The following is a 13,443-nucleotide window of genomic DNA, read 5'->3' as shown; positions in this document are numbered from 1 at the left end:
TTTCGAGACAGGGTTTCTCTGTGTAGCCCTGGCTGTCCTGGAACTCACTTTGTAGACCAGGCTGGCCTTGAACTCAGAAATCCGCCTGCTTCTGCCTCCCAAGTGCTGGGATTAAAGGCGTGTGCCACCACACCCGCGACTTTTTTTGGTGAGGGGCACAATTCTCCTCAAGCAGTCTACTCTAGATGTTGGGCCCTCCCCACTCCACCACACTGCCTCCTCTCCAGCTGCAAAGACCTGGGCATTGCGTTTTCTGGGAACATTTGCATTTTCACTAGTATTGGCTCAGACCTTTAGATCCCTTGCAGGCTTCAGGAAAAAGCTGACCAGGGTGGCTCAGGGTATGATGGGGGTCCTAACCCCCATGAAGCTCCTAAGTCCCCTAAGGTCTCCCACCTCAAGGCCCTGTGTGCATTCTTTCCCCACTGCCTATAGAGCCCTCTTAGCCTTCCTCTTTGCAGTGTGACACACAGGGGGGAAGGGTGGGGGGTGGAGAACACGTTTCAAAGCCACGCAAGGTAATGATGCAAACAGATGTTTCTGAGCGCCTACTGTGTTCCAGGAGCCCAAGCCAGCCCCCCATGCTGATTACCTTACATTATCGTTGTATCATGTGCCCCATTTTGCAGACGAAGGAACCAAGGCTCAGAGAGGTGCTTCCACTCACCCAAGGAGACCCAGCTGAGAACCTGCCTTGGGTCTGATCAGATAGTTTGGCTACAAAGCCTTCATCATAAATCACCAGAGCCTCTCTCTAAGAGACCCAATATGCCAGCGCTGGGTGAGTGGGTGGACTCCTGCAAGGAATGTCCCTCCCGCTCCCACGTCTGCTGCTTTCATCATATCCCCATCAACCTCTTGCTGGGCAAGAGGCAGAAGCTCAGCAATCAATCAAATGAAAGACTACGCTGCCGTGACCACGCCCCTCTGCTCACCTTTGGCCAAGGCCAGGTGGCACTTTGAGTGCTTATGCTTTCCCAGAGCGAGCGAGTGAGCGAGTTGGGAGATCACTGGATCCCTGCCCTGGCTCCGACACCCTGCCAAGTGTCTTTCCTTCAAAGTTGGAGATATTTCTGTCCCTGAAATGCTCACATTTCAGCACCTTGCTGAGGTCTTTTGGAAGAGACTGGCTGGTGGGAGGCTGATGGCCAGGCTCTGCAGGGCCAGGGGACTTGGGACAGGGCTCCCCACCAGCTGGGCTGAATGTGTGTGGCTCAGACTCCGATAGGAGAGCTTCACATGCAAGCAAGTGAGTCAGATCAGAGGCTCAAAGCAAGGGCCTAGGGCATTGCAAACCGTTTTTTATGGTGGTTTTGTTTTCCAAGACAGGGTTTTTCCGTGTAACCCTGGCTGTCCTGGAATTCTCTCTCTCTGAAAACGAGGCTGGTCTCCAACTCACAGACATCTGCCTGCTTCTGCCTCCCAAGTGCTGGGATTAAAAGCTTGCATCATTACTGCCCAGCTTGAGTGCTGTGGACTTTGAATTCAGCAAGCCAAATTTTAACTCCAGAACTGCCTTTTCCAGTGGGTGACTGAGCTGGTCGCTTTTGCACCTTGGTAGACCGAAGCCCATGGTAGCAGTTGCCTTGTAGGCTTAGAAAAGTGTCAGCCTTCAGTAAAAATGGATCATTACCTGAACATCCTCAGAGGTCTGAACACCATCACTTCCCATCCCCATTCGACAGCTGGAGAAACTGAGGCAGGAGGCAGCAGAGTGCCTTCCCTGGACTAGCTGGGCTCCCTGCCAGGCCAAGGTTGGCTCTCAGCACCAGCGATGGCCTCTCCTGCCTCCCTCTCTCTCTTGCGCACTAGCTGAGCTCAGAACCATCCGTGGCAGATGTGAAGGCGGCTGTCAGAGCTGCAGGGTTGGCATTTCTGGGGCTCCCCGGGTTTCTGGCACAGAGGAATCAACCCCACTCAGCACCTCTGGCTCTGCCTCCTGCTTTCTGCTTTGCTCACAAACCAGCTGGACTCCATCAGCTTCTAGAGAAATCTGGAGACTATCAATATTCACCTGTACTTGACCCCAAACTTGGTAGGGTAGATGACTCCTAAGGGTCAGACCCCTCCCATGTCCCCACTGCCCAGCCTTCCCTTTATCTCATAACAGATGCAGAGGGATGGGCACACAGGAGCTAAAGGCATGGGTGATCTTGGTTCAAATCTGTTCTGATGCTACTAAAAACCTAGGTACCCTGGCCAGAGACTTTCTTCTTTGTACTTCTGCCCCTAGCCAGGAACAGTTACATCACCCAAACTCAGGTAAGAGATGTGAGATGTCCCAGCCACTCTGTTACAGTTCCACTCTTGTGCTTTGGGGCCCAAGGAGTTTTTTCCTCCATGCTTCTGGCCCTGCGATAACCAGTTTCTCATGTTCAGACTCTATACTTCCAGCTCAGATGGCACCTCAGGGATATGCAGATCTCCAGTTCCTCTGTCCTCACATTCAGGAAAGAGCCTGGGCATGCTCATATTGGTGTCCAGTTTCTCACATGATATCTCAGGGGACAGTCTCAGTGTGTGTCCATGTGTGATCCCATCAGAAGCACAAGACAGGAGTCTGTGCATTCTGGTTACTTCCTTAAGCCCTGTTTCAGTTGGCTGATGTTCTCAAAAGAAAGGACTCAGAACTTAGTGCAGAATTCCAGAGACAGATGAGAAGGCACAAGGAGAAAGAAACTGCCACGTCTTTACTCCCAACTACATTTTTCATTCCTTTTTTTTTCTGTTTTTTAAAGATTTGTTTTTATTGTATGTGTATGGGTGTTTTGCCTGCATGTATGTCTGTGTATCATATATGTGGCTAGTGCCCACAGAATCCAGAAAAAGACATCTGATCCCCTAGAACTTGAGTTACTGACAGTTATGAGCCACTATATGGATCCTAGGAATCACACTGAGACAGAAGTCACCTAGGAAAGGCTATGGAAAGCAAGTGAGTTTCCTGGAGATGCCCCACTATTTTGCATGGCTGTGATGGGTACTTTGGAAAGGCATGTGCCCATAAACTTTGTCCAAGGATTGCTTCTCGCTGCTGATATGCCTTTCCTGCCACTATTACATAGTCTAATGATTCCTGGGCATCAGTCCACCCTATTGGGCAAATTTCCTGCAGATCAACGTGAAGATGAACTTTCATGAATCAGTGCTGTTTATATGAACTCATGACTTTATAGCCTTCCTGATTTGATTCAACTAATCTTAGGAAGAAAGTTTAAGGACATGGTTTTAGTTGTTTTGCCAGAAAGATATAATAAAGTTAGAATCAAACATAGAATGTGCTTCCCTCCTCATAGAACAGTAAGTAAAGATAACATGATAAGCTTTCATAAATTACACTAAGAAGAGAAATAGGCTTGGAACAGACTTATGATCAAGGAAAAACATTCATTCTAGATCAGGTCCAAGGATTAAGCCACAGGTGTGCATTATGATAAAGCAAGGTCATCTGAAACTGTTGCTTTGAACTTATAATGAGCTTATACAATGAAACACTGCTTTGAACTTAGTATCGACATCCTTCTGTAACTCCCTTTTTGTGTAACATTTTATCTATGAGGTAATTTTAGAAGAATGTTTGTCTAAGAATGTATAAAAATAACAAAAGAAAAAATAAAGTGTAGCTATTAGGGCTCTGCTCCATCCATCAAATATCTATTTGTCTGTCTGTCTATACATATGTACACTTACGAGTTAAAAGAGTTCAGAGTTTCTCTCTGGGCTTTCTTGCCAGCCCCAGATAATTAACTTTTGTTAAGTCAGTAGTGCTGACCCTGTACATCTCTGGGACCCTATAAATCTACATCCACTGTCAACAGGAAAGGGGGCTCTCGGCTGCTATCAGCACCACCCCAGTCGCCAATGCCATATTCCTTTCGCTGCCCTCATTGAGAAACTGGATGTCAGCAAAAGTGGGGTTCTTTGGAAGAGCAGCTACTGATTTTAATTTATCCTCTAAGATATTTCTCTAGTGCCCCCAACCACACTTCTTAAGCTTGTGTTGTTTTCCCTGTTCTCAAGTGTTATTTTTATTCTCTGTATTGTTACTAACTTAACACCTGCCTTCCAGGGATGGCAAGTCAATCCCTGGAAGATTAAGAGCCGAACTTTGGGGGCTAGGTAGCAGTTGCTTGGTGTTGAGATCCCCCTGAACTGAGTAGTTCAGTAGAAAGAGTGTGGTAACTGACTAGTGATAGGAAGCAAAATGCTGACATGTTTCTAAATCGGGAATTCATACAAAGAACTCAGAAAGGCTACCATTAACTCAGATAGGAAGGCATTAGAAATTTGAGAGTTGTTTCTTTTTTCTGTTATGTGTGTGAGTGTTTACATATATGTAAGTGCACTGCTTGCATGCTTGGTGCCTGAGGAGACCAGAACAAGGGACTAGAGTTATAGTCAATTGTAAGCTTCCAATCTGAGAACCAAAGCATAACTTCTTTTTTTTTTTTTTTTTTTTTTTTTCTAGACAGGGTTTCTCTGTGTAGCCTTGGCTGTCCTGGAACTCACTCTGTAGACCAGGCTGGCCTCGAACTCAGAAATCCGCCTGCTTCTGCCTCCCGAGTGCTGGGATTAAAGGCATGCGCCACCACACCCGGCCTAAAGCATAACTTCTTTTGTTTCTAATGAGACAGTGTCAGGATTGTTGGCCGGAACTTCCAGTAATTCTCTTGCTTCTTGAGTGCTAGAATTACAGGTGGGCAGCATGATCCCTGGCAAGTATTCCACCTTAACTAAACCGACCTCCATCTGAAACTCACTCTCCCTACCCTTGTGATTACAGGCTTAGATACGATAGTAGCAGGATCTGTGGCTTTGTCAGGGATACAAATCAGGGATGTGTTCCTATCCTATGATAGAAGTTTTAGGTGTGTGTATGTGGTGTATGTGTGTGTATATATGTATGCTTCTGTTTTTATTGTGTGTATATTTTGTGTGTGGGGTGTTTATGTGTGTATGTGTGTGTATGTGTATGTGCTTGTGTTCTGGTTGTGTGTATGCTTTGTGTGTGTGTGTGTGTGTGTGTATGCAGCCTAGGGAGTTATGTCTCAGTTACAGGCCACTTTTCTTTTCTTTTCTTTTCTTTTCTTTTCTTTTCTTTTCTTTTCTTTTCTTTTCTTTTCTCTTCTCTTCTTTTCTTTTCTTTTCTTTTCTCTTCTTTTCTTTTCTTTTTCTCTTCTCTTCTCTCTCTCTCTCTCTCTCTCTCTCTCTCTCTCTCTCTCTCTCTCTCTCTTGAGAAATAGTTTCTCACTGGACTGAGGCTTTTTTTTTTTAAAAAAAGAATTATTTGTTTATTTTATTTATATTAGTACACTGTAGCTGCCTTCATGCATGCCAGAAGAGGACATCAGATCCCAATACAGATGGTTGTGAGCCACCATGTGGCTGCTGGGAATTGAACTCAGGACCTCTGGAAGAACAGTCAGTGCCATCTTTGTTAGGCTGGGTAACTAGCAAGCCCCAGAGATTAGCCTGTTTCTGCCTTGCCAGCACTAGAATTACAAACACACTGAATCACTCAGATTTTTTTTTAAACTGTGGGTCTGGGGATTGAACATAGATCCTTGTGCTTGCAAGGCAAGAGCTTTATTGATGGAGCTATCTCCCCAGTCTGATTTTTTATGTTTATCACAACTTCAAGACAACAATGATTATTTGAAAAATCACGTTACAAAATGGCATAAAGAGGCATGTATACTCCTCCAGTGCAATTGTGTTTTTAATATTTTGATAACTGTTCCTACATAATTGGTTTCCTCCGTAACATGATGTACTTTATTAATTTAGAGCCATTATTCTGAAAGGGGACCCACAGGCTTTGCTGACTATCAAATGTATCCTTCCTACCACCTGCCACCTTCTAAATTCCTTACTGTGGTTCTGGGAAGGTGATGGGGGCTGAGCTGTGCAGCCTGAGAGGTGGCAGAGCCCGCATCTGATGGAGGAGAGGATGAACAGCTGCTTCTCGATCCCAGCTGCACCATCTTGGGGAGGGGGGAAGGCAGGGGTGACAGTGGTGACCCATGGTGACAAGGGAGTGTCATTAGTGACTCTCAGTGATGGAGTTCTCCCTAACCTGGGCCACTGGGGGCAAAGAAGCAGCTTTGACCTGAGATGCTCCAGGTCATCCAGGTCCCTGAGCACCAAAGCCTGGACTCCAGGAGTCTACAGCATGGGGTCGGATGGCTTAGGGGAAGCTGATCCAAGGATCCACTTTGCCAGAGCAGACCTTCCCTGCAGGTCCATGGGCTCTTCACTCCCAGTTACCACATTCCAGCAATGGCTTCCCAGTAGGACCTGGGCCCAACACTAGCAAAGGAAGATGCATTCAGACTCCCTCCCTCCCTCCCTCCCTCCCTCCCTCTTTCCCTGTCTTCCTCTTTTTTTTTTTTTTTTTTGACAGACAGGGTCTATGTCTAGCAGCTAGAGAATAAGAAAGGGCTCTCAGGGCCCAGTGACCCTTCCAGCACACTAAAGATTAGAACCCAGAGGAAAGAGGACAAAGGATCACAAGGCATTTGGTGCAGGATGAGGGGGCTTCACCCCTGGAAGCCATGTTTGCACAGTGTGATGCAGGCTGCTCTGGGGATGGAGTCCAGCCTGCCTGTTTTGAAAGCAAGGCAGTAAGACGTGTGTGAATGTGTGTGTGTGTGTGTGTGTGTGTGTGTGTGTGTGTACATGGGAAGTTCCAGCTCACAATCTGGGGCCAGGAGGTGGAGAGCCTGACACTAGGACTGGCAAAGGCCATCGGGGAGTCTGGGGTCAGCGTCTGCCCCTTGTGACAGCAGCCCCAGAGTCGGTGGGCTGGGAGGCCTACACAGTCTGTTCCTTTCTTTCCAGGCCACAGGGCGATTCCCTCCTAGCAGACAGGCTGGGTGTGGGGGGCAGGATTACTCACGCCCCAGTTGTGGTCCCTCTGAAGGCTGCTGGTGACGAGTGAGGTAATTAAGTGTAAAAGGCTTCGGCAGGGGAGGGAGGGGCAGTCAAGGCTCTTTTCAGGGGCAGGGGAGTGAGATAATGTAGGATAATAGCCTCCCCAGGCCCCGCCCAGGCAGCCCCCAAAATGCCAAGACAATTCAGCCTTTTCAATGAAAATGGGGGGGCTCCCCAGGCTCAGATCGCAGGGACAGCTGTATGGAAATGATGGCTTCCATCCTTGGTCCTGGCCTGTGCTAGCTGAGGGTTGGGGCAGATGCTTCTGGCTGGGGGAGAAGCTACAAGGAGACTGTTGGGACCAGGAGAGTAAGGAGGTCTGGCTGAGGCAGGCCGAGTCCATATGGGGTTGGAGGCTAAGAAGCATGGTCAGTGGGGTACACCACAGAGTCTGATGCCATACAGGCAGAAGCGGTGGCTTGGTCTAGGCTAACTGTGGGACCTCAGCATAGTCATGGACTTGGTAGCCCCAAGCAGTCCTGACCTCCCAGGAGTGTGTGGAAAATCAGCAAAGGGTACATAGCACTGAGTAGACAGCCAGTGCTCATAAATGCTTGGTCCTCCAGTTCAGACTCAGAGAGCACAGCCCATTCATTCATTCATTCAATTCAATTCAATTCAATTCAATTCAATTCATTCATTCATTCATTCATTCATTCATTCAATGAATACATGTGCATTGAATGTTTTCTGTGTCCTTTTGGTTTTGATGCTGAAAACACAGGAGTGAACAGAACTTACTTTCTAAGAGGAAAGACAAACTATTGAGCTACTAATCGCTGGATATATAACAGAAGAGACCAACAATCCCATTTCTGAATGTGTCCGTATATTCATAAACTGAATATACTAAACTCTTTTTATTGCAAGCTTGTCTGGCCTAGCAAAATATTAGGGGCAATCTAAATATCTATTATATAGGAACTCACTAACTGAAGTTGGAATATGCAGGCAGTAGAATATTATACAGTCACTGGAAAGATAAAATAATGCTTAATGCATTGCTATAAAAAGCTCTCCATGATGGATTGACAAACGAGGAAAAGAATGTAAGGTCAGGTTTGTATAAAAGGGAATAAAATGAAAACCTACTCATGTCAGGCATGGGGCACAAACCTTCAATCCCATCACTCCACTCGAGAGACAGAAACAGGTGGGTCTCTGTGAGTTCAAGGCCTGCCTGATCTACATAGTGAGTTCTAGGCCAGTCAGAGCTACCATAGTGAGATCCTGCTACCATGGTGGGACCCTGTCTCAAACAAAACAAAACATACACCTGAGTAAGAAATTCATATTAGCTGGTAGATAATAAGTTAATGAGGGTGGAACGAAGCTTCATGGTGGGATGGTTACTTTATGTACTTCTCTATGGTTTTTATACAAAATAAACATATTACTTTACAAAAGTATGTATGGTATGGGGGTGGGGGTGGGGTGTGAATGTTAGTGCATATGTCCACAGAGACCAGAGGCATAGGAAATCCTGGAGCTAGAGTCAAAGGTGGCTGTGAGCGTCCCAGCAATGGATGCTGAGAAATATCTTTCCAGCCCTGTGATTGCTACTTCAAAATAAAATTGTTCGGCTTCCTTCTTCTGCTTGCCTTCATCACTGTTGGTTGGAGGTGGTGGCAGCACTCGGGAGCAAAGAGAAAAGCCTGCCGTTAGGGCAGGGTACCAGTTGTTGGCTGAGCGGGGAGATCCGTGTATCAGGAATAAGGAAAGCCAGGTTACTTATCAACAAAGAAGGGAATTGCAAACCGAGGAAGCAAAAGGGCAGGTAAGGCCCACGCTGTAGATCAGAGCTGGAGCCGCTGAACTTGACACAGGAGGATTTGTGATGTTTTCATCACTGGTATAAAACACTAACAGGGTGTGGTGGACAGACATGGAATGTTGGCACTCAGGAGATTGAAGCAGAAGGATTGCTTTGAGTTTGGGATCAAACTGGACTACATAAATGAGACCTTGTATGGAAAATCAAAGCAGGTCCTGGGAGATAGCTAAGTCAGGAAAGTGGATGCTGTGCTAGCATGAGGACCCAAGTTAGATCCCCTAGGAGCCACATGTGTGGTAGTATATGCTAGATCTGTGAGACTTGCCGGCAAACTCCAGGTCAATGAGAGATTCTGCCTCAAAGACCAAGGTGGGGGGGGCGGGGCTGGAGAAATGGCTCCGACATTAAGACCATGTCTGGCTGCTCTTCCACAGGACCAGGGTCTAGTTCCCAGCACCCACATGGCAGCTTACAACTGTCTGTAACACTAGATCCAGGGGATCTGATGCCCTCTTCTGTCCTTCTCAGGCACTGCATATATATGAGCATATAGACACATAGTCAGGAATGCACACACACACACACACACACACACACACACACACACACACTCAATATTAAAAAATAGCAACGACAAAGTACAAGGTAGACAGTTCCTGAGGAATGACACCCAAGATTGACCTTTGGCTAACACATACACATGTGTTTACATGTGCATGTGCCTTGGCACATACACGTGTGTATCTACGTGAGCACACATCCACCCACCAAAATAAAAACAAAGCAGAGCTAAAACTCTGGATACAGGCTACTCATGAGGAACAGGTTATTTAGCATACTGTTTTGGAGGTTCAAAATGCCTATCAGATGGCCCTGCTGGCACGGGCTCTGGTGTCAGTCAGTCAGACAGTGTCACAAGTCAGGAGCAAGGGCAGAATGAGGCAGTCACAGCTCATCCCAGAAGGCAGGGGAGAGTGTAGAGGCTGGGCCCGCTCCCTCGACGAGAGAGTGACTCAGGCATGGCATATGAACTGCTTGGCAAGACCACACCCCCAGTGGCCTTGAGACCTGGTTCTAGGTCTGTCTCTCAAAAGTTCCCTAGCACAGTTCGATACCGTGGCCCTGAGTACCAAGCCTCCATCAGATTAGACCCTTTGGGGACATTTCTCAAACCATTTTCCTAAGTATTCTTGCAAATATGTCACATCCTGACCATGGGAAGTCCTGAGAGAAGTGGTGTGCAAACTTGTAGCAGAGAGAGCCCATGCCCACATCCATGGAAATGAACCAGGGCTTGGGAAAGTTACTGAGTCCTAGCAACAAATAGAGATGGAGTATCACCCTCTGAGTATCAGTGAGTGAGATATTCCAGCATCGCATGAATGACGGAAGCATCTATCACCATCTCAATGACAAAGATCATTCTTGGATGCCAAAACTAATCCCACTGGGTGAATATTTGTTGTGGTGACTTCCACATTCTATGTGTGTGTGTGTATGCATGAGTGAGTGATTATGTGTATGTCTCTGTCTATGTGTGTATCTCTTTGTGTGTGTGTGTGTGTGTGTGTGTGTTTGCATGAGTGAGTGATTATGTGTGTGTCTCTGTTTGTGTGTGTATCGCTTTGTTGTGTGTGTTTGCATGAGTGAGTGATTTTGTGTGTGTCTCTTTGTTTTGTGTGTGTGTGTGTGTGTATGTGTATGCATGAGTGAGTGATTATGTGTATGTTTCTGTCTGTGTGTGTATCTCTTTGTGTGTGTGTGTGTGTGTTTGCATGAGTGAGTGATTATGTGTGTGTCTGTTTGTTTGTGTGTGTGGAGGTGTGTGTGTGTATGCATGAGTGAGTGATTATGTGTCTGTGTGTGTCTCTCTCTCTTTGGTGTGTGTGTGGAGGTGTGTGTGTGTATGCATGAGTGAGTGATTATGAGTCTGTCTGTGTGTGTGTCTCTCTTTGTGTGTGTGTGTGTGTGTGTGTGTGTATGCATGAGTGAGTGATTATATGTCTGACCGTGTATCTCTCTCTCTCTTTGTGTGTGTGTGTGTGTGTGTGTGTGTGTGTGTGTGTGTGTGTGCAGGTGCCTGCTGAGACCAGAGTCAGATTTCCCTGGAGCTGGACTTACAGGTAGCTGTGAGTCACTTTCCATTGGTGCTGGGAACTGAACTCTGGTTCCCAGCAAGAGCAGTACTCGCCTTTGCCTGCTGAGCCAGGCCTCCAGTACCAAACAAGAGAAGTCAGTCAGCACCAAGTGCCCATCACATGCCAGAGGCATCTTTTACATGTTAAAAGACTTCATTGCTGGAATAATTGGCCACATTTGTCTGGGCTCTTGAAGATCTCACTGAGGTGTATCAGTCAACTTCCTGGTTTTGGCAGCTTTAGTGGTTATATACGAGAATGTCCTTGCTTAGAGAAAACACACAGGATAGAGTCCTGGGTCATAGGGAACCAGATTGACAGCTGGTTCCAAGTGCCAGGAAGGATCCTTGTGCCTGGATGATGAAGCAAATGTGTTTAAGTGCCCACGCTGGGAGGTTCTGGATGATGGATACTATATGTGAGAATTTCTTGTCCAGTGCTGGCAACTCTTCTCCATGCTTAACAACTGTCTCAGAATCAAAGTTACCCCAGCAAAACTGAACCCACATAACTGACGGGAAGCAATGAATGAAAGAGAACCAGTCCATGGATAGATGGGGACAGGAAACAAAGGGATAATGGTATTTGAGAGGACATGGTCAGGGCAGGACTCGGGGAGCCAGTATTCCAGTAGAGACTCAGGTGAGAGGGGAGGTAGCCATGGAGGCCAAGCCTCGCAGGCCTAGGGACCCCCCTGAACAAAGGGCCCAAATGAGGCAGATGGAGCAGCCAGGCTTTGGCTCCTTCTAGCTTTCTCATTGGCTCTGAAGACCACAGAACTCGATGTGACTTGTCAGCAGCCCCTCCACCATCAAGGCAGCAAAGGCATGGGGAGTTCTTCCTTGAACCCCACCTGCTTTGAAAGCACTCAGGAGATGGGGCCAGCCAGCATCATGTGACCTCCATTGCTTAAGGTCACCTATATCAGAGAACTTAGCCATGGGGGCAAACCACACCATCTTTACAGTGCAGAGGGCTTGGCAGGACTCACAGATGGATCGGGGGCTAGAGATCTAGGGTATGACCTCAGAGTCTACCTGCCATGGGGCTGACATGTAGGGAAGCCAGCCTGGTAAGAAGATGTGTGTGTAGGTGAGAGCAAAGGACCATTGCTGGAGAGAATCCATATGGCCTAGTGGGTGACAGCCTTGGAAAGTGACCTAGTGCTGCTTCGTTCTGTTTCCCAAGGAAAGGAGAAACATGGCCATTCTTCCATGGATCCTCTGTCCATGATGTGTGTGTGTGTGTGTGTGTGTGTGTGTGTGTGTGTTTGCATGTGCACACACATGCTTCATGTTCTCCACCTTACTTTTTCAGACAGGGTTCCTGAACCTGGAGCTCCCCACGTTGGCTAGAATGACCAACCATGGAGATCCCAAGATCTGCTTGTATTGCTCCCTCTCCTAATACTGAAGGTGCCTGGATTTTATGTGGGGACAGGGAAACTGAGCTCAGGTCCCTGTGCTCATACTTTATCCACTGAGCCATCTTCTCAGTTCCCATTGTGAGCTCTGGCCACTGAGAGTGAGAAGTGGATGGGTTTGTCCCATGCATTTGGTTTGGTAACATAACGCTAAGAAACCAAAGGACCTTCATGAGTAATGAAACTGTCTCTCCCTTGTTCCAAAGCAAAGGTCACCAGAAAAACATGTGAGAGTCTTTCAAAGCTGGTCTTATAGTTGCACATGCCTTATCACAGGAAAGGGTAGTCGAATGTATGCTTGTTATAGCATGTCTCTTCCATAGATTTGCGGGTTGTGGGAATTTTTGTTTGGCTGTTGGCATTTGTTGAGACAGGGTCTTATTGTGCAGACCTGACTGGCCTGAAACTTACTATTGTCAACTAGGTTGGCCTCAACTCATAGAGATCTGTCTGCCTCTGCCTCCCAAGTGCTGTGATTAAAAGGGTGCATCACCATTCCTGGCCTCTTCCATTTGATTGTTGTGTTTCTATATTTTCCATAGTACAGTGCACGGTACAGGAAGGTTCCAGTCCCCTATTCCCCACCAGGGCCCTATCCCCAAGATCAGTGGCTTAGAAGATTCAGAGGTACACACAGTGAGAACAGGTACATGCACACACAGCACAGGTACATGCACACACAGTGAGCATGGGCAGATGCACACACAGTGAGCATGGGCAGATGCTCACACAGTGAGCACAGGTACATGCTCACACACAGTGAGCACAGGTACATGCACACACAGTGAGCATGGGCAGATGCACACACAGTGAGCACAGGTACATGCACACACAGCACAGGTACATACTCACACACAGTGAGCACAGGTACACACTCACACAGTGAGCACAGGTACATGCTCACACACAGTGAGCATAGGTACACACTCACACAGTGAGCACAGGTACACGTTCACATACAGTGAGCATGGGTGGATGCACACACAGTGAGCACAGGTACACGCTCACACACAGTGAGCACAGGTGGATGTTCACACAGTGAACACAGGTACATGCACACACACAGTGAGCACAGGTGGATGCACACATAGTGAGCACAGGTACATGCACACACACACTGAGCACAGGTACATGCACACACACAGTGAGCACAGGTACATGCACACACAGTGAGC

The sequence above is a fragment of the Mus pahari genome, chromosome 3 (genome assembly GCF_900095145.1).
Source record: "Mus pahari chromosome 3, PAHARI_EIJ_v1.1, whole genome shotgun sequence".
Classification (NCBI taxonomy): Eukaryota; Metazoa; Chordata; class Mammalia; order Rodentia; family Muridae; genus Mus; species Mus pahari.
Note: the sequence above shows the minus strand (reverse complement) of the source record.